We start from the raw sequence: 22,206 nt of genomic DNA on the forward strand, positions 1-22,206 counted from the left end.
GGTGGAAGGGGAGGGGGCAGGGGAGAACTGGGTGCGTCAAGGTGGAGCTTAGGGAAGAGGGTGGGGGGTGGAAAACACAAGGGTTGTTTACAGGTCACTGGAGAATTCAATGTCCAAACCATTAGGCGACAAGCTGAAGTGGAAAATGAGGTGCTGTTCCTCCAGTTTCTGTGTGGCCTCAAGCCAAAAAGGTCAGTATAGGAATGGGAAGGGAAGGTAAGATGATAAGTCACTGGGAGATCCAGCTAGCCTTGTTGGACCGAGCACAAGTGTTCGGTGAAATGATCGCCGAGTCCAGACTTGGTCTCTCTGATCGAAAGGAATGACCAAAAACAACATAGCATCATCTGAGGCAAACCTCTGAGCCTGCTGATTAGACACTTTCTGTACTGTCTGGCACAAATATTCCCTGATATCCAGGCAGATATCAATGTGAGGAACTTGTATAAATCTCCTGCCACCTGCACCTGTTCTGCCATCCAATGGATGATGACAATCTCGGACCTGCAATGCTAATAAATCAAACACCCTGAGTCCAGAATGAAGCAACATTGCACAAAAGTAACTAGACATCTGGACTTGAATAATGTTACTAGATATTTATAAAAACCATCAGTCAAGTCTTTTGGAGGGTCCCTCAATCCAGGCTACAGTTAGACCGGTACAGTACAGAAACTGGCCCTAATACTCTTCAATTCAATGCCATTTATATCACCTGGTCCATAATCTTTGATGCTTTGGTGATTCAAGTGTTGGTCCAAATATTTTTAAAAGGCTGTGCGAGCCTTTATTTTTAAAAGGCTCTTCTCACCCAATGTGTTCCAAACTGCAACCGCCTTTTGGTTAAAAAAAACTTTCCTCTGATCTCTAACCTTATCTCTCATCTTAAACCTTCGCCCTCTGGTTTCAATGTTACTCGTCATAGAATCATACAGTATGGAAACAAGTCCTTTGTCCTGCTGAGTTCAGAGGCCAAATGCCCATGTACCCATTCCCCAACTTTCTTTATTCTCTCCAAATTCACAGGAACAAGTGAAATTCACGGAGAAGTGAAATTGGTCAATGAACCGACCAACCTGCATGTCTTTGGGATGTGGAAAGAAAACAATGCATCAAAGGACAAATGTGCAAACTCCATCTGACTGTATCAGAGGTCAGGGTTGAACCTAGGCCACTGGACTACTAGCCATTGTCTTGCAAGATTAAATTGTAAATAGACACAAAATGCTGGAGTAGCTCAGCGGGACAGGCAGCACCTCTGGAGAGAAGGAATGGGTGATGTTTCGTGTCGAGACCCTTCTACAGACTTCAGATTCTTCTTCGGTCTGAAGAAGTGTCTCGACCCCAAAGGTCACCCATTCCTTCCCTCCAGAGTTGCTGCCTGTCCCGCTGAGTTACTCCGGCTTTTTTGTGTCTATCTTTGGTTTAAACCAGCATCTGCAGTTCCTTCATACACAGATGAAATTATAAGCCTTACTCATGAAACCATACAATCTCTCCTGACATTATCTCAATAGATAAAACGGTGTTTTGCATTAATTGATAATGTGTTTATTGAGTGAAATGGATTTGAACTTTTCAGTTATAGCTAATCCAGTGATTAAATATTTATCTTCCATTGTTTGAGAAATTATATACTTGTTTGTATTTCTGTTCTTCTCTAGATTATTTGGCGTGGTTTCACATAATTCAATTCATACTTAAGATTAAAGGCATCAGAACATATACTCACACTTGCCATGAAACCAACTGCTACATGGATATTGATCCCTTCTCATAAAGTTACTGGAGAAGCATTTTGTCCATAATTGGAAATAAATTACCATAAATATTCACATTGTGCGAATAAATAAAGAATGATTCAAAGTGTCACTTGTGAAGTGGGAATGTCCCATCATGTAAACAATAATGTTTTTCTGAACCATGACCACTTGATCTAATCGGCTCATCTCTTCATTCTTTAAACGCTTTGTCCAACAACTATCAATGTTTCATAAATGTTTTGCTTATTCACGGCAAGCTATCTTTTGACTTTGCCTAGAATTCCTGTATGATCGGCTCATATTTGTTCCTTCTATCTGACAAATGAAAATAATGGGAATAGCTTTAAGTCCTGAAAATGATTGGGTTTGGAACTGGGATGGGCAGGGATGGAACTCAATCTTCAATGCTACTCCTCTATCTGTAATTGACCAATGTTTATTACCTTTTTCTTTCTGTCCAATAGATATAATTGATCCCAGTTCTTTTTTCATAAATTTGTATTTTAAAAGATCTTTTATTTTTCAGTTATATCATTATTGGAGATGGGGAGAAATCATGGTTATGGGGCCATACAGCACAGACACAGACACATAAGGGTCTCGACCCGAAACGTCACCCATTCCTTATCTCCAGAGATGCTGCCTGACCCGCTGAGTTACTCCAGCACTCTGTGTCTATTTACAATTTAATCTTACAAGACAATGGCTAGTAGGTCCTGTGGCCTCACAACTCCAGTGCTCTGTGTCCATTCCACCCAGCTACTCAATGCTGACCGAGTCAGTCCCACTTTCATGCATTTGGTCCATATTCCTCCAAACTTTTTTATCCATGTTTGTGTTTAAGTCTCTTTTAAATGTGGTAATTGTACCCATCTCTACACTTCATCTGGCGGGGTGGGAGATTGCAACCTATACCTGGTCCACCCTGTTTCGACGAATGCAATCAACCTGGCATGCACAAACAGAAGATCAAACAGAACAAGTTGTCTTACAACTTTAGGCTGTGCACGTCATATGCAAGAAGAAGACTTCATCTGGCAGAGCCTTCCATATATACACCACACTCTGGGTGATAAAGTTGTCCATCGAGTGCCTTTTAATTCCTTCCCCCTTCACCTGAAACTTATGCCCTCAGGTTTTATTCTCCACTACCCTGGGGAAAAGATTGCATCGAGTCACCTTATCAATACCTCTCATGGTTTTGTAAGTCTCTTAGGTCAATCAAGAACTATCCGGTTAGGTAACACACAGAATAAGTCCATAAGGCAAAGGAGTAGTTAGGCCATTCGGCTCATCGAGCCTACTCTGCCATTCAATCATGGCTTATCTATCTTTCCCTCTCAGCCCCATTCTCCTGCCTTCTTCACCAAACCTTTGACACCCTTACTAATCAAGAATCTATCAATGTCTGCTGAAAAAATACTCAATGCCTTGGCCAATACAGCAGTCTGTATTCACCACCATCTGACTAAAGAAGTTCCTCCTCATTTCCTTTCTGAAGGAATGTCCTATTATTGATGTTTAATGTTTTATGTGTCATTCCTAACTGTCACTGAATGTCATATTGTCATTTGTATCGGAGCATCAAGGAAAATTCCTTGTATGGGAATACTTGGCCAATAAACGTATTCATTCATTCATTCTTATTCATTCACTATTCTGAGGCTGTGCCCTCTATCCCTAGACTCTCCCACTTGTGGCACAGTGGAGCAGTGGTAGAGTTGCTGCCTTACAGCGCCAGAGACCTGGGTTGGATCCTGACTACGGGTGCTCTCTGTACGGAGTTTGTATGTTCTCCATGGGTTTAATTGGGTGCTCAGGTTTCCTCCCACACTCCAAAGACGTACAGGTTGATAGGCTTCTGTAAACTGTAAATGTGGGATAGTGCTAACGTACAGGGTGATCACTGGTCGATGCAGATTTGATGGCTGAAGGGCCTGTTTACCCACTGTATCTAAATTCTAAAGTCTAATGGAAACATCCTCTTCACATCCATTCTCTTCAAGTCTTTCACTATTCAATGAGTTTCCGAGATCCTCCGCTAATCCGTCTAAACTCCAGCGGGTACAGTCCCAGTGAAGTCAAATGCCTATAGTTATAATTCCTCTAAAGCCAGACTGACCAGTGCCTTGTAAATCCCCAGCATTGCAACCTTGTTTTTATATTCTAGTCCTCTAGAAATAAATAATACCATTGCATTTTCCTTCCTTACTACTGATTCAACTTGCAAATTAACCTTTTGAATCCTGCACTAGCACTCCCAAGTCCCTTTGCACCTCCGATTTTGTGAAGCCTCTCCATTTAGAAAATAGTCTCCGCCTTTATTCCTAATGTCAAAATGCACGACTCCACACTTTGCTACACTATATTCCATTGCCACTTCTCTGCCCACTCTCCCAACCTGTCCAAGTCCTTCTGCAGAATTCCTGCTTTCTCTACGCTACCTGCCCAACCACCTATCTTTGTATCATCCACAAACTTGGCCACAAACCCTTCAATCCCCTCGTCCAAACCATTGATATACAACGTGAAGAGTAGCGGTCCCTACACCCAACCCTGCAGAACTCCACTAGTCACTGGCAGCCAACTAGATAAAGCTCCCTTTATTGACACTCTTTGCCTTCTGCCATCCAGCCAACCTGCTATCCATGGGCTCATCTCCATCATCTTCCCTGTCATACAATGGGCTCTCATCCTCCTTAGCAGCCTCACATGTGGCAGATTATCAAAGGCCTTCAGAAAGTCCAGGTAAACAACATCCACTCTCCTTTGACTATCCTGCTATTTAGTTCCTCAAAGAATCTCAGCAGATTCATCAGGCAAGATCTCCCCTTCACAAAACCATGTTGACTTTGGCCTATTTTATCATGTGCTTCTAAGTAATCGGAAACCTTACCTTTAATAATAGACTCTAAATTCTTACCAACCAATGAAGTCAGCCTAACCAGCCTATATCTCTCCTCTTTTGCAGCGCTCCCTTCTTGAACAGTAAATTCCCAGTCCTCCGGAATTGTTTTTTTTTTTTTGTTTTACAAATTGTTTTGCTATTTTCCTGTCCTCTGGGACCACTCCTGACTCTAGTGATTCTCGAAAGATCACCACCAAATGCCTCCACAATTTCTAAAGCCACCTCTTTCAGAACCCTGGGGTGTAGTCCATCTGATCCAGGTGACTTCAGACCTGTCAGATTCAGAATGGTGACTTTTCGTGCAGTGTGAAGTGGTGCACATGGATGACAGCTACTGTTCAGAGTGCTGGTATCATATGGAATGCTCATTCATTACAGGCAGGTTAGTCACACAATTATACCTTAACCAGGAATAGCAACCTTAAGCATCAATCAGTATACTGAAAAATGCAGCCATCATTGCAGTATCCACAACACAATACCAAATAAACGTTTTAGTTAAGTGGAGTAACGGAGTTATATGCAAATCAGTAATTAAATTATCGCAGTTTTTAAATCACTCTAGGTCATTTATTATCTAAAAAATATATTGAAAGACAAAAAATGGGACAACTTTTCCTCCATTTTTATTTAGATAAAATTGACTGCCATTATTATCCAGGCTCCTGTTGTATCGTGGTACCCACACCGAAGATAACTAGACTCCCTCTCCCCTGACTCTCTGTCTGAAGAAGGGTCTTGAACCGAAACGCCATCCATTCCTTCTCTCCAGAGATGCTGCCTGTCTCGCTGAGTTACTCCAGCATTTTGTGTCTACCTTTGGTAGAAACCAGCATCTGGAGTTCCATCCATATAACTAGTGGAGTGTTTAGAGATACAGCATAAAAACAGGCCCTTCAGCCCACTGTGACAAGGGCAAGTATCAAACGTTCGTTCACACTAGTTCCACGTTATCCCACTTTCTCATCCACTCCCTACACATGCGTTCCAATTTACACAGGTCAATTAACCGACAATGCCTCTCATCGTTGGGATGTGGGAGGAAACCGGAACAACCAGAGAAACCCCACGCAGCCACAGGGAGAACGTGCAAGCTCTGCACAGACAGCATTCGTAGTCAGGATTGAATTTGGGTCTCTGGGGCAGTGAGGCAGCAGGTCTTCCCCGGTGCCACTCTGTTGCTGAGGGGAAGTGAGTCAGCAGCTCTATCTACCCCGGTGCCACTCCGCTGCTGTGGGGCTGTGAGGCAGCAGCTCTATCTAACCCTGTGCCACTCCGCTGCTGTGGGGCTGTGAGGCAGCAGCTCTATCTAACCCTGTGCCACTCCGCTGCTGAGGGGAAGTGAGTCAGCAGCTCTATCTAACCCTGTGCCACTCCGCTGCTGTGGGGAAGTGAGTCAGCAGCTCTATCTAACCCTGTGCCACTCCGCTGCTCTGAGTGCTGCAGAATCAGTGTAAATTTACCAAGACGTTAATGGTAGATTGGATCAGGATAAGGTCGAGATTTGTGTTAGATGAGGTTCCTGTGCAGTATCACATCCAGCAATGACTGGCTAACCATCAAAGCGGCAACACATTTGTTGAGTCAGGCCTTCTTTGTGAGCAATAAGGAAACTGAAGAGCCTAATGACGTGCGTAAAAAACTCTAATGAAAAGTCCAACACAGCAACAACTGCACGAACAGGTGGAAAGTGTGATGCTGCTACACAACTCATTTTTCAATTGAAGTTTAGGATATTTGAGACTTGAATCAAACATGTTCAATATTTTACGTTTTGCAAGGTTATTGCTGTGGTGAAATATGAATTCCACCAATGTTACTGGGCCTACTCTATTTCTCTCTTTTTAGCTTAATTTGATGTTATACTAACTGCTGCGTAGAAGATATGCTGGGGGAAAAAACTAATTCAAGATCTTCCGCTGCATTGAGGCAGTCAGCAAATGACAGAATGCGTTCATGTGACCTTTTCATCAGATTTTTGCTGACCTAAGCAGATATCAAGGAACTGCATGACAACACTAGCCAGAGTAGATTTTGAACAACCATAAATTTATTTTAAAATAGCAGCTATAAAGTAGCAAAATACATTGAGTGTGTTATCAAACAAAACTAAACGCTGGGGCACAGCTTCGACACCTTTGTTGTGACTATTTTGTGGACGCAAAAACAAAGAATTCACTGCTAGGTACAAGTGACAATAAAGTATCATCATCATCATCATAGACCCATATTGGGCAAGTGGCCAGAAATTCCATAACACAGGCAGGCGTAAGCAGCATCTTAAATGTGGAAAAGAGATTTACGCCTAGTTATTCCATCATTCCAGAAGTATTCCACCCTGCATCCTCCCTCAGTCCAAAGAATAATGGCTCACTGCCGCCAATCTGACTGTGGAGTAGAGGGCTGCTCAGGCGTGTGACCTCCTGTTAACTCAATCCACTTGACGTGGATAAGCTTTTTCCATTGAGAGTAGGGAAGATTCAAACAAGAGGACATGATTTGAGAATTAAGGGACAGAAGTTTAGGGGTAACATGAGGGGGAACTTCTTTACTCAGAGAGTGGTAGCTGCGTGGAATGAGCTTCCAGTGGAAGTGGTAGAGGCAGGTTCGATTTTATCATTCAAAAATAAATTGGATAGGTATATGGATGGGAAAGAAATGGAGGGTTATGGTCTGAGTGTAGGTAGATGGGACTAGGTGAGAGTGAGTGTTCGGCACGGGCTAGAAGGGCCGAGATGGCCTGTTTCCGTGCTGTAATTGTTATATAGTTATATATGGTTATATGCCACCCAATGATCATCTTTGGAGATGACTACATGGTGGAGGAGCATATTTACTGTTATATTTGTTTCGATGGGTCCCCGACAGTACCTGCTATGCTGCTGCACTGCCCCTCTGTTCAGCATTTTTCTTGTGTACGAGAAATTCTAGACAGGAAGGAGTTGAAAGGGGTTGAGAAAAGGAATGGTAAAGCTTTGGTCCTTGGCAGCTGAAGCCATAGCTTCAATGGGCGGCACAGTGGCACAGTGATAGAGTTGCTGCCATACAGCATTTACAACTCCAGAGACTCGAGTTCTATCCTGACCACGGGTGCCCGTCTGTGTGGAATTTGTACATTCTCCCCGTGACCGCGTGGGTTTTCTCAGAGATCTTCGGTTTCCTCCCACACTCTAAAGACGTGCAGGTTTGTAGGTTCATTGGCTTGGTATAAAATGTGAAATTGCCCCTAGAGTGTGTAGGATAGTGTTAATGTGTGGGGATCGCTGGTCGGTGCGGACTCGGTGGGCCGAATGGCCTGTTTCCGCGCTGTATCTCTAAACTAAACTACTAATTGTGAAGCAAATCAAGTAGCCTGAATTGCAGAAGGACAGATATAGTGGAAGGACTGTAGGTTGGATAAGATTTCAGAGATGATGAGGTCATGAATGAGATGTGTGGTGATCGGCATAGCCTGGGCAAACACCAAGGTCTCTTCACCAAAACCATTTGCTCAACTGTTTGCAATCTAATTCTGCCCAATTCAACTATGGCTGAAGAAACACATGTTCTTATACCTAGCTCGAAGTTCAGTAAAACTGCATAACAGGTGCACCAGGCAAAAAGATGGTGAAACTAACAGAGCTGCAGCTCACAGCTCAGCAACGCAGGTTCAATGCTAACCTCTGGTGCTGGAAACACAAGCGACTACAAATGCTGCAACCTTGAGTAAAAAACAAGTTGCTGGAGGAACTCAGCTGGCCAGGCAACATCTACGGAGGGAAATGGACATACAGTGTTTCATATCATAGAAATATATAAAATAGGTGCAGGATTAGGCCATTTGACCCTTCGATCCAGCACTGCCAGTCAATATGAGCACTGCTGAACATTCTAAATCAGTTCCCCATTCCTGCTTTCTCCCCATATCCCCTGTTTCTATTAGCCCTTAGCGCTAAATCCAACTATGTCGGGATCCTTCGTCAGATTGACGGAGCAGAAGTGAATAAACTGGGAAGAGTATGGAAAGGGGCAAGGATTAGCATGTGGTAGGTGGAGATATCTCCTCCATCCACCAATCATCCCTCCTCACCTGATTCCACGATCACACTCCCGTTCTTGTGCCACCTCTTCATCCCTCTTTACCAGCTTTCTGTCCTGTTTCAATGGTGTGTGGTCTTATAACTCTATGGTATACACTTCCGACTACTTAATCCTTCCTACATGAGGCCCCTCTAATCAAAGGGCCGCTAACCCTTTCTAAATGCTGCTGACCATGTACTAGAAGAGTTCATACAGAATCCTAGCTCTCAAGTGCAGGGAACACTATCTCTCTGTTTGAACCAAGTAAACCAGCTTTCTCACACACTCCATTTCCATCTCCAGTAACAAGAATCAGGAGAGTAGAAGTTTCATTTGGCAATCTTCACTTGCAAGCACTTAGAGCTTGTATTATAATCCTGCGCACGGCACTTATCTGCAGGCATCGGTTTTATATATTTTAAATGAATCCATTTATTTTAAGTGTTTTATTGACAGAATCAAAAATAATGCATACAGGAATGAACACTTAAACAGACGAGTTGTCAAGTATGCTAATCAGAATTTCTATCCACTGTCAGAACTAACATGCTCTCCGCATTTTGTCACTTTATCTTCAATATGTCACTAATTATCTTGCTCTGATCATTGCTATCATAACGCATAGCTGAACATCTACAGATCTGGAAAGCTGAATAAATGAACTTCTTTCCATCCAGTCCACACCTGTAAACAAGTTTATCCTGAAATGTCACATTGACAGAAAACTCTGCAGCCCATGCACAAACAAATTCAGTCATTTTGTGAGAGTGTGCTTGCATAGTTATACTAACAATTTTTCAGGCCCCTCCTATCTTTGTTGAAATAGATTTTATGCCGTTGAGACATCTGCTTTGTATCTCCATTTGGCAGCAAGAGAAAGCAGTGCTTTACATTCTAAGCTGTGCAAATTTCCACATTTAATGCTTCAATAGCTTCCCCTTTCACTAGGACGAAGGGCCATTTACTGAGAGCACTTAGCAATACTTCCACATGGAATGACTTCAATAAGCAACTCTGTAAGACCAGAGGGTCAGACAATCTCTTCTCGCAATAGTGCGCCCGCAGAAGTGAGCTGACAAATGTCCACATCACCCACAGTGAGCGTTGACAGTGCCAAAACCCAAGCTTGGAAAGGGAGGCAACTTTGTTAATCCTTTATACACAATTTTCTAAATGTACGGAACCTGGCTCAGACATCGCATGTGCTGTGTGCAGATTCGTGTCACAAAACTGCAGGCGGCCCAGAATAGAAATCAGCCTTTGGTTTTTTTTTCCCGGTTATAGTCTGAACTAAAAGACTCGACACTAATGAAATTTATGGAAAGGTAGCTGCACCAGTCCCACAGGGTGGTAGCCAGAAGCAAGCCTGCCCTATTACAGTTTAGCACACGCAAATGACTCTTTTCAGTGACAATCACGCTGAAGAAATGCCTACAGCGCACCATGGGACCTACGCTTTGTGCCCCATCATTCTGCAGCTCCCTTTATTTTCATACGACAGAGAAATACAACATTTGGCCCATCGAGTAATGTTATCTTTCAGAACAAACGGTATTAATCCCATCCCTCCGCTTATATTCCTGTAACCTAGTCTCTCACATGCCCAGCAACTCCACCTGACGCAAATACCCACAGAAACACTGGGAGAATTTACTGTAGCCAATTCATTTATTCACAAACATCTTCATTGCCAATTTTAAAGATATGACTACATTCACACCTAATCCATTTCCATAGATTTTTTAAATGTTTTGTTTGGAAAAATTAAATATAAATTTAAACTGCTGTCAAAATATCAGGATATAACTTGTCGAAATGAAAATAGACCCAAAATGCTGGAGTAACTCAGCGGGACAGGCAGCATCGTTGGAGAGAAGGAATGGGGAGACCCTTCTTCAGCAACAGACTTGTCAAAATGAAAGCTGGAAATCAATCTTTAATGACAATGATCTTTAGATTGGATAAGCCACATGCTAACATTGGCATCGCTGGCTTAATTGTGTGGAAAGGTATGAGAAATACATAATAGAAGAACCAAATGGAACCTGGAGCCATTCTGAGGCAACGTTTATTCATTTAATTTCAGATCCACAATAATAGCTTCACATAAAGGATTATTACTCCTTCAAGGAGGTCCAGAATTTACGACAGTACCAATTCTCTGAAAGTAAGTGCATCAAATACCAATAAGAGAAGTCCGCGAATGTTAATTAACAAACTCATCAGGAAGGCTGGTCCTGTCCTGGTCTCTTGGGATGGAGTTAGATTTATGGGAGGTGGTCCTGGAGGAGAGCATGCTCCTCAAACTGCAGAGCATCCTGGACAATACAGCTCACTCCCTCCACCACACACTGGTCAACTAACTAGAGTAACTTCAGCAACAGACTGGTTCCACCAAGATGCAGGACAAAACGCCACAGAAGATCCTTTTTCCCTGTGGCTATCAAACTGTATGACTCCTCCCCCTTCTGTCAATTTCATGTTTCATGTATTTTGTGTTTTATGACTGTTGGCAGATCAATTTCCCTCCTGGGATCAATAAAGTTCTAACGTACCGTATCGTAATTGTGTAGGAAAGAACTGCAGATACTGGTTTACACGGAAGAAAGACACAAAATGCTGGAGGAACTCAGCAGAATATCTCTGGAGAATGCTGCCTGTCCGCATTCTCCAGAGGCAGCATTCTCCAGAGATATTCTGCTGAGTTACTCCAACGTTTTGTGTCTAGCATCAGAGAACAATCCAGGTGAGCTCACTTTATGGTGGTTAGGGTTATGGCGGTTCACCCTCATAGACTTCAGAAATCACTACCCAAAAAATTGATATGAGAAATTAAATTAATTTTCACGGAATTTATGTGGATAGGTAGGGAAGAAATTGCAGGGCCCCTGGAAGAGATATTGATATCTTCGATAGCTACGGGCAAGCTGCCAGATGACAGGAGGGTGGCTAATGTTGTGCTTTTAATGATGAAAGGCTACAAGGAAAAGCCTGGAGACCATAGGCCCAATTTCTAGGGTAAGATACTGGAAGAGATTCTAAGAGACACGCATTTCTCAATTTGTGTGCAGATGATATGGCTTCACATTGCAGCAAATCGCAATGCGGTCTGTATTTTAGGATCACAGGGTTCACCTGTATGGAGTTCCACTGAACATCCCGGCTGGGAATGGTGCTGGCCTGTGGCCTTCACCAAACCTGGACCTCTGTAAAGAGTAGCGATCAGCACAAGACAGTGCTGGGACCCCAGTTATTTACAATATATATTACCGTTTAGATGACGGAATTAAATGCGACATCACCAAGTTTGCAGATGACACAAAGCTGGGTGGCAGTGTGAGCTGCGAGGAGGATGCTATGAGGCTGCAGGGTGACTTGGATTGGTTGGGTGAGTGGGCAGATGCATGGCAGAAGCAGTATAATGTGGCAAGAACAAGAATGCAGATTATTATCTGAATGGTGTCAGATTAGGAAAAGGGGAGGTGCAATGAGACCTGGGTGTGCTTGTACATCAGTCACTGAAAGTAAGCATGCAGGTACAGCAGGCAGTGAAGTAAGCAAATGGCACATTGACCTTCACAGCGAGAGGATTTGAGTAGAAACATAGAATAATAGGTGCAGGAGTAGGCCATTCGGCCCTACGAGCCAACACCTCCATTCAATATGATCATGGCTGATCATCAAAAATCATCTAAAATCAGTAAACTCTCTCTTGAAAACATCCAGTGAATTGTCCTCCATTGCCCTCTGTGGCAGAGAATTCCACAGATTCACAACTCTCTGGGTGAAGGTGTTTTCCTCATCTCAGTCCTAAATGGCCTTCCCCTTATTCTTAAACTGTGACTCCTAGCTCTGGACTCCCCAACATCGGGAACATTTTTCCTGCATCTAGCCTGTCCTCTCCTTTAAGAATTTTATATACAGGAGTATAAGAGCAAGGAGGTCCTACTGCAGTTGTACAAGGCTCTAGTGAGACCATACCTAGAGTATTGTGTGCAGCTTTGGTCTCCTAATTTGAGGAAGGACATTCTAGCTATTGAGGGAGTTCACCAGGTTAATTGGCAGGATGGCGGGACTGCCATATGATGAAAGAATGGATCGACTGGGCTTACTTTCACTGGAATTTAGAAGGATGAGAGGGTATTTTATAGAAACATAAGATTATTTAAAAAAAACTTTTTCTATGTTTCTATGTTTCTATATCCCTACCATAGCAAAAATAAGATAGGAATGAGGCTAGATCCAGGATGGGTTTCCCTGCTTGTGGACCTAATGGTTTATCAGATGAACTCACAGTTCTATTGGGCCTTTCCTGATTTTACTCATCACCTTTTTAATCAAGACCAGCTCTGTCTGCCGGCTCAGAAGGACACAAAGATCTAATCACTCTAGTTTAAGGAAGATTACAGGAATTCGCAGTTTTCCTGTTTTAAACTGGGCTTAATTGTCCATCTGGCTGCAAATTGCTCTCAAAGTTGTGGTAGTTTTCAAAAGCATTCACCCGTCATATACCCACTCAAGATTACTTGGATGTCATTGAGTGCAGCTTTCAATGAACAGGTGTAATCAGGCAGTGTTTAAGGATGTAAATTTATGTCTGTACAATGGATTTTGCATTAAGGGAAGAAGGATTATACATTCAAGATTGGTAACGGTGTAGTGTTATTAATAGAAATATTGACACAAGAAATGTCTGCATGTAAAATTACACATAGGAATGATCATCCTTGTGGGTTGCATGCCCAATGAAAAGCAGGCTGCATCTGTTTGAAATCAAGAATTACCTGCCTGGGGCCAAAGCCAGGCTCAAAATTAATGCCTATTCTTAAATAGAAGGCAGACAAATGTGGTGCAGTGACATATAATTGTGTACACAATGTTGTCACCGGTATTTCTTGACTTAGATTCCCATATCTATGTACTACTAAACTACCTTATGGGCTGGCTAAGTGTGGGTTATGGAGGAATGGAGGATCATTGCTGGAGGACAATCATTGAGATCAGTCTGAAGAAGGGTCTCGACCCGAAACGTCACCCATTCCTTCTCTCCAGAGATGTTGCCTATCCCGCTGAGTTACTCCAGCATTTTGTGTCCATCATTGAGATCTTGGATTGAGAGGATGGGTGGGTGAGCTCAGGTCTTTCTCAATACTGTTTGTAGTCAAGGCCGGGGGGGATTTAGTAAACAAAATTAGAGGTCTGCAGTTGTGGAGTTAGAAAATAGTTCAATCTCCGCATTTAGAAAATAGTCTACGCCTTTATTCCTATTACCAAAATGCATGACTCCACACTTTGCTACACTATATTCCACTTGCCACTTGTCTGCCCATTCTCCCAACCTGTCCAAGTCCTTCTGCAGAGTCCCTGCTTTCTCTACACTACCTGCTCTTCCATCAATTTCCATATCATCTGCAAACTTCAGCCTTTAAAGCCTTCAATCCCCTTGTCCAAATCCACAATGGCATGTTTCCTTTATCATCTTTACTTTTTTGCATATCTTTAATTCATGGTTCTTTATCTATTTACATCATCGTCTAAATCTCTTGTTTCCCTTATTCCTAACTAGTCTGAAGAAGGACACAGAAAACTGGAGTAACTCAGCAGGACAGGCAGCATCTCTGGAGAGAAGGAATGTGTGACGTTTCAGCTCGAGACTTTGGGTAAAGGGTTGGAGTAGTTGGTGCCGAGGATTGTGGAAGGAGCTGGACTTGTGGACTGGGTGGGAAAGGAAGTCGAAAGAGATTAGCACACATTGTCAGAGTGTTGGTCAGGTAAGTACCCCAGGGAAGAGGTGGTGGACACCTGGATATTGGAAGATCGGATGGTTATGAAGATCGGAAGAACTTCAGCAGATCTGAGGGGATTGGTAGCTCCTCCTGGGATTGGAGGTTGGTCGTACACCGGAGACTACTCCAGCACTGTATCACCAAAATGGTTATCCAGGGATTGCCATTCAATAGCTCCTCCTGAGGCAACGTTCCCTGCAAAGTAGTGATGGATGGTGAATGATGTTATCTTATGTGTGACTGGTGACGAAATGACGATAGTTGGGCAAGGATGAGTCATGCTCGGAAATCTCAATTCATGCAGCAACGCATATTGATTCTGAAAATCTTTGTTATTGCATTTCACTGGAAAATACAATTTTAATCACGCAGCACTAAATACAGCAGCATTAAACAAAGAATTAGCCAATAACATTTATTCCATAACCTTTGAGTCACACAATTTTAAATCTATTTGGTACATATGACCTCTTATTGTGTAGGAAGGAACTACAGATGCTGGTTTAATCCAAAGATAGACACAAAATGCTGGAGTAACTCAGCGGGACAGGCGGCGTCTCTGGAGAGAAGGAATGGGTAATGTTTCGGATCGAGACCCTTCTTCAAACCTTTTATTGTGATACATTGGGGAAGATTTCCTTTCATTCACCAACCATTCTTAATAGGTTAATGTCTATTCTTTAATAGAAGGCATGTCTATTCTTAAATCGAATGTGGTGCGGTGACATGTAATTTTGTAGACCATGTTCTCACCAGTATTTCTTGACTTAGATTCCCATATCTCTGTACTACCAAATCACCTTATAGGCTGATTAACACAGCATGAAAAATAAATTCATAGGCAGATGATTTTGAAGAAAAATTGACTTTAGAAAAGATTGCTGAATTTAGATAGGATACAATGGAAGAATGTGGTAGTGATAGAAAGATTGCAGATGAGATTCACTGGTATACTGGCTAAAGCGGAGGGTTTTAGTTGCAAGGAGAGATTGGATGGAGTAGGTTTGTTCTCGATTTATAGGGTTATGAGGGACACAGATAGTACAGATTCTCTGAGTCTTTTTCCCAGGGCAGGTGATTCTAAAACTACAGGGCAAAGTTTTTCGGGGAGAGGGGACATTTTTAAAGGATATATGAGGAATGGGTTTTACATACAGAGTGTGGTGGCTACCTAGAACATGCTGATAGAGGAAGAGGTAGTGGCAGATAGAATTACAATATTTGAAGGGTACTTGGATAGGAGAGTAAAGGGAGAGTGGTCATGCTAATAGGATTAGCATGAACGGGCATCATGGTGCCTGTAGACAAGTTGGGTGGATGGTCCCATTCCGTGCCATGCAACTCAATGACACCACCAAAATGGAAGCATGGAGAAGGGATCTCAATATTGTGGATGGACAAACGGGCAGAAATGAAAGGCTGATGTTGAACAGAGACGCAGGAGTGTACAAATGACCAATTGCAAACTACTTTAATTGACAAGATACAGATTTAAGTTAAATGACAAAGAGGATTTGTGAGTTGTTATGATCAGGAATACACTGCCTTAATAATCAGAGAAAGTAGATTCAATTATCATTTCAAAAAGGGAAGACATTTGCTGGGAATAAACCTGCAGGCTTATGTTGCGAGTGTGACCTGGTGGAGCTAATTGAAACCATTTTCAAAGGAAGGAGCTAGTATTATAGATAGCATGGACTCTGATGTGCTGTACACATTGTCATTTGATAAATCTTTGTCATTTTGGCACTGACAAGCTTTGGGGTGGAATATTTTCCATTGTATATAATTAATCAGACATGAAATGGTATTTCTTGACACACTAAATAATAAAAGAATCAATACAAAATAGATGATGCCAATTAAAAATCACAATGGGTGCAACCAGTGGATTCATAGCACGACAAACAGGTGCAACAAAATTACAAGGGCCAGACAGTATCTCTGGAGAAAAGGAATAGATGACGTTTTGGGTCGAGACCAGTCTAAGAAGGGTTTCAACCCAAAACGTCACCTATTCCTTTTCTCCAGAGATGCTTTCTGACCCACTGAGTTACTCCAGCTTTTTGTGTCTAACACAAATATTTGATATGATAAATATAAATGCCATTTTTAAAGGTGTATATGATAGACAGATATCTGGCTATCTTGATGTCATCCTAAAGGTAGGTATGTTGCAAAGCCTACCTGAAGCGTCTTTGAAAATCTGCCGCTACGGGTGTGCGCGATTTTGGCGCCGTTTAGAGGGGGCGGGTTTAAAACGCGATTTTCTCTAGGCTGTTCAAATCGAAGATGTTCAGCCTAGTTAATTATTAACGAAAAATCGCTGGAAGACCCCGTCGCAAAAGCTATTATTAGGTTTAAAGGCCTTGAATAATAGTTATAGTAGTTTAAAAATCAATCTCTAAACCCGCGACCGCCAGCAACCGCAGGGTCTCATAAAGCAGACAACTGAAGGAAGGTTGTATATTTTTACATTAAAAAGGGCTTCTAAAGATCCCGTTATACAAAGTTTACTATTGCGAGTAGCTCATTTTGGCCCCATTATATCGCGCAGTATTTTTCTGGGCATTTGAGGGCACAAATCTACCGCAATGTGAACGTTCTAAACCAGCGCGTTCCACAGGGACCCACTGGAAAGCTGATTTAAATGGACTTTAATTTACAGCAATTGAACACGGAATTCCTTCCATTTGGCCTATAAATTAATGTAAATGAGATTTAAAAATCATGTTTTATTGTGAATTATTTGTGAATATTATTTGGACATTTAGGCTATTTAAAAATGTTAATCATTTATTAAGAAATGGATAGATGTTTAGATCTAGTAATTGAAGTCTGAAATTAGCTATAATTAGGTAACTAACTAATTATATGCTTTAATTTCAGGTAATCCAAGTAAGATTATTTTATATTTGTTTCAGAATGCTTCAATCTATGATAACTGAAAATTTCATTCAGTTCTCTTAATTTTTAAGAAAGTTATGGGCTTTTGACTGTTCACGATCACAACTTTTTTGTTATGTCCATAGAAAATCAATAGGGAACAAGATGCTAATTTCCGAGTATGAAAATGGCCATAACTTTTTAAATACTTGAGATATGAAAGTGAATTAGGTGTCAAATTAAACTTCTTTTTATGCTTTATCTGATGGGATAAATTACAGACTTGATTTTTTAAATCTCAAAATTTTGTAACATTGCTACTAAAGGGCCTGTCCCACTTACGCGACTTTTCAGCAACTGAAAAACCTCGAGGTGGATCGACCGTCAGCGATGAAAACGCGAGCTGGATCGACCGTCAGCGCACACGCACACGCACACGCACACGCACACACGCGCACACGCGCACACACGCACACACGCACACACGCACACACGCACACGCACACACACACACACACACACACACACACACACACACACACACACACACACACACACACACACACACACACACACATCGCAAAGGCAGGGGCCAGGGAAAGTGGGGGAGCGCTGTCTGAAATTCACACCCGCGATGAACAGGATGGTAAAAGAGGCGACCAAACTGAGGCCGTGAGTATGCGGGAACTTCTCTCGAGCATGAAGGAGAGTTCGAGTGACATCCTAGGACCACGTGTCGACCATGCTGTGAGTTTGTGGCGAGCGCAAACACTTCTAAACTGGCAAATTAGATCGCCATAATGGGACAGACCCTTTAAACAATCTGACACCACTTGGTGTGGTTATAATGGGGGCGTATTACAATAATTAATCATGTGAAAATTCTTTCTGTGTCTCACTGCACGATGTGCTACAATTTCTGTAAACTAATCTTCATCAATAACAAGGAATGCACCAATTACAGTCAGTAATTTTCACTTCACATGCTCTGTGTTTCTGAGGATCACCAGGTGGTGCAGCGGTAGAGTTGCTGCCTTACAACTCCAGAGACCTGGGTTCGATCCTGACTACGGGTGCTTATCTGTACGGACTTTGTACGTTCTCCCCGTGACATGTGTGGGTTTTCTCAGAGATCTTCTGTTTCCTTCTACACTCCAAAGACGTACGGGTTAGTAGGTTAATTGGCTTGATGTAAATGTAAAGTGTTGCTATAGTGTGTAGGGAGTGCTAATGTGTGGGGATCGCTGGTCGATGCGGACTCGGTGGGCCTCGGTTTATCTTAGAATAAAGGGGAGGCCATTTAAGACTGAGGTGAGAAAAATCTTTTTCACCCAGAGAGTTGTGAATTTATGGAATTCCCTGCCACAGAGGGCAGTGGAGGCCAAGTCACTGGATGGATTTAAGAGAGAGTTAGATAGAGCTCTTGGGGCTAGTGGAGTCGAGGGATATGGGGAGAAGGCAGGCACGGGTTATTGATAGGGAACGATCAGCTATGATCACAATGAATGGCGGTGCTGGCTCGAAGGGCCGAATGGCCTCCTCCTGCACCTATTTTCTATGTTTCTATGTTTCTATCTCCAAACTAAACAAATATTTTGGCATGTATGTTCTCAAAGCTCCCCAGTTGGTTTCAAGCAGCTTGTGGCACATGCCCAGGTGTAAGTGAACGAGACAGTCTTTTACAATCCTGTGTTAGCTTTTCATTCCAAATTGTTTCAAATTCCTGCTTCACTGAGGAGGAGTGAAATTATATCATCAGATTGAAATTACAAATCTGTGGCTGCAGATATGAAATCCTATCATGAAAGGATTCACAAGATTATGCGGCTTGGAATCAAAATGCTTTCAGACATGTATGAAATAATATAATGATTAGGAAGGAACTGCAGATGCTGGTTTAAACTGATCATAGATACAATATGTTGGAGTAACTCAGCGGGACAGCATCACTGGAGGGACGGAATGGGCAACGTTTCAGGTAGAGACCCTTCTTCAGATCGATGTCAGGGGAGAGGGAGGTGCATAGATAAGGAAGTGTAAGGTGTGAAAATGGGACAAAGGGATTGGAGATAAAGGAAACGTAGAATTGATCATTGTTAGCTAGGGGAATTTAACAACAAAGCAAACAGAGATAAATTGTGGTCGGAGGCAGTCAGTGGTCAGAGAACTGGGATGGAGGAGGGGGTGGAGAGAGGGAAAGCAAAGGTTACTTGAAGCTGACGCAAGTTGAAATAACACAGTGACAGTCAGAGGAGATGAAATTATTGATAGCCATTGATACTAAATGCCTGAAAGGCAACATATGCATATTGTGATCCTCTGTAAATATAACTGAGTTTGTGAAATGGAGTTCAGTTTTACTACACAATACAGTCAGCACAAGTAAACAAGATTTATAACTCCTGAGAATTTAGCGCCATTTTCTAACATTGCATTAAACCTGATATTAGCAGAGAGAGAAACCAAAGAAGGTAAACTTCTGGTTGTACAACCTTAGTTGGAAAGTCAATTTTCCATTCCACCTAAATATTATCAGAAGTCAATTTCAATGAATTCAGCAGTAAACACTTTTGAATAACAATAGAAATGTATCAAAAACCATTTCATGAAGTCAAGTCCATTGAAAACATCAAATGATGCTTTCAATGCAATCACACTGTATAACCTTTAAACATTAACGATCATTGCTCCCCAGTCAGCTGGTTTCCCAGCCAACATCATGTAAGATGAATGTGCCGACTTGCTGCTTGTGATAAACTGAGGAGAACAGGGTGAGGCAATCGATAGGCTCAGGTATTAAAGCCATTAACGTGGTCTATTGCAGGTGCATCACTTTGGAGATGTATTCTGGCCGTAGCTGTTGCAAATACTCATCTGCTGGTATTAAAAAAAAAGCTTTGTATGGCTTTGATGGAGCTTGTCTGTATCCTCATCCATAAGCTGAATTAATGAAATACAAAATCCATTTTATTCTCATACTTCAACGGTGTTTTGTGTGCAATCTGGGCAAAAAGCCTCTTAGGTTGCGTGATTTATTCAAGGCCATCATTTTCTTCTAATTCTAATTCCTCTGTGTGTCGTCCTCTGTCTGACCCAGCTAAGCTCCAGTACTTAGACACTGTTACACAAGCAAGATTCAAGAGAGTTTATTGTCATGTGTCCCAGATAGGACAATGACATTCTTGCATACTTACTAAAGCAGGGTGGAGACTGATTTGATTGTCGAATGCTGATCATGCCTGATCAATAGGGAACGAGTGAAGAATTACAACATGTGGAAAATAAATCTGGATAGACATTCAATCGTTTGTGGTGATGTTGTCTATGTGATGGGATTATATTCAAGCCTGATTACCAAGTGCAGTTGGGTAACCATTCTAACCAGCACTACGTCTGATTTTGCCAATCCAACGAACACTACCCTTTCCACATCATTTGGGTTCAAGAATTGTTTCTCTGATGCCTCAAACAATTCAGATAGAAATCCCTGCTCAGCGTTTTCAACAAGTGTTTGAGTAACATTCACTGGAATTTATCTGGATGAGAGGGGATCTTATAGAAATATATACAATTCTTAAGGGATTGGACAGGCTAGATACAAGAAAAATTTCCCCATTTTTGGGTGAGTCCAGAACCAGGAGTCACAGTTTAAGAATAAGGGGTAGGCCATTCAGGACTGAGATGAGGAAAAACTTTTTCAGCCAGAGAGTTGTGAATCTGTGGAATTCTCTGCCACAGAAGGCAGTGGAGGCCAATTCACTGGATGTATTCAAGAGAGAGTTAGAGTAGCTCTTAGGGCTAACAGAATCAAGGGATATAGGGCAAAAACAGGAACGGGGTACTGATTTTGGATGATCAGCCATGATCATATTGAATTGCGGTGCTGGCTCGAAGGGCCAAATAGCCTACTCCTGCAGCTATTTTCTATGTTTCTATGTTTCTAAACCACAGGATCTTCACCTGAAACATCACCCATTCATTCAAATCAGAGATATTGTCTGACCCACTGAGTTACTCCAGAATTTTGTGTCTGACTTCAGCGTTTAACATGCGTTCATGCACTGTAGAATTTACAGTTTAGATAATAAGCCAAACGTGTATCGGGGTGCACAGATAGAGGGAAGCAATTCTGCCCGTCTATCCTGTCCCTTGCTTTCAAATATGAGCAGAAATTAACAGAATCATTTAGCTTTGGAAAAGTTTCTCCTACACAATTAACCATACAAGTAACAATACAACCATTAAGCATGCAAGCTAAGTCTACTTCACAATCTCAAATGCAGTTAAGATGAAACATAGGAGCTTTGAACATAGGGTTAACTTGTGTAATTCCATCCAGTCTTTTCCTATTGTGAAACTATCACACAGAAGAATGTCATCCTCAGGAGCCTGACAAAGTTATCCTCAGTGTGATTCCACAGCCAGCTCCACTCTTTGCTCTTGACACACTGTCCAACCCTGCTTCGCAAAAATTTATGTTGGGACAGCTTTCATAGTGCGCTCAATACTAATTGACTGCAAATGGGCAGGTTGGATTTTCCCACCATCTCGAATCCACCCACTTGCCCTTCTTCAGACTAAAGGAGGGTCTCGACCAGAAACGTCACCGATTCCTTTACTCCAGAGATGCTGTATGAGCCGCTGAGTTACTCCAGCATTTTGTGTCTATCTTTGGTTTAAACCAGCATCTGCAGTTCCTTCCTCCACCGCCCACTTGCCCTTTCCATTGCTGATAGACAATGTCTGTTTGACCAGGCCAAGACTAACAGACTCTGTCTGAGTGCACTGTCTGGTGTTGAATCAA

The 22,206-nt window shown here is 42.2% G+C and overlaps 1 protein-coding gene across 1 annotated transcript in view; it reads right to left on the bottom strand.

Annotated features, from left to right (window-relative positions):
• Positions 1-22,206, bottom strand: part of xylt1 (xylosyltransferase 1) — a 303,503-nt gene that overhangs the window by 109,981 nt on the left and 171,316 nt on the right. The window lies entirely within an intron of this gene.

This window comes from Amblyraja radiata, chromosome 22 (assembly GCF_010909765.2).
Source record: "Amblyraja radiata isolate CabotCenter1 chromosome 22, sAmbRad1.1.pri, whole genome shotgun sequence".
Classification (NCBI taxonomy): domain Eukaryota; kingdom Metazoa; phylum Chordata; class Chondrichthyes; order Rajiformes; family Rajidae; genus Amblyraja; species Amblyraja radiata.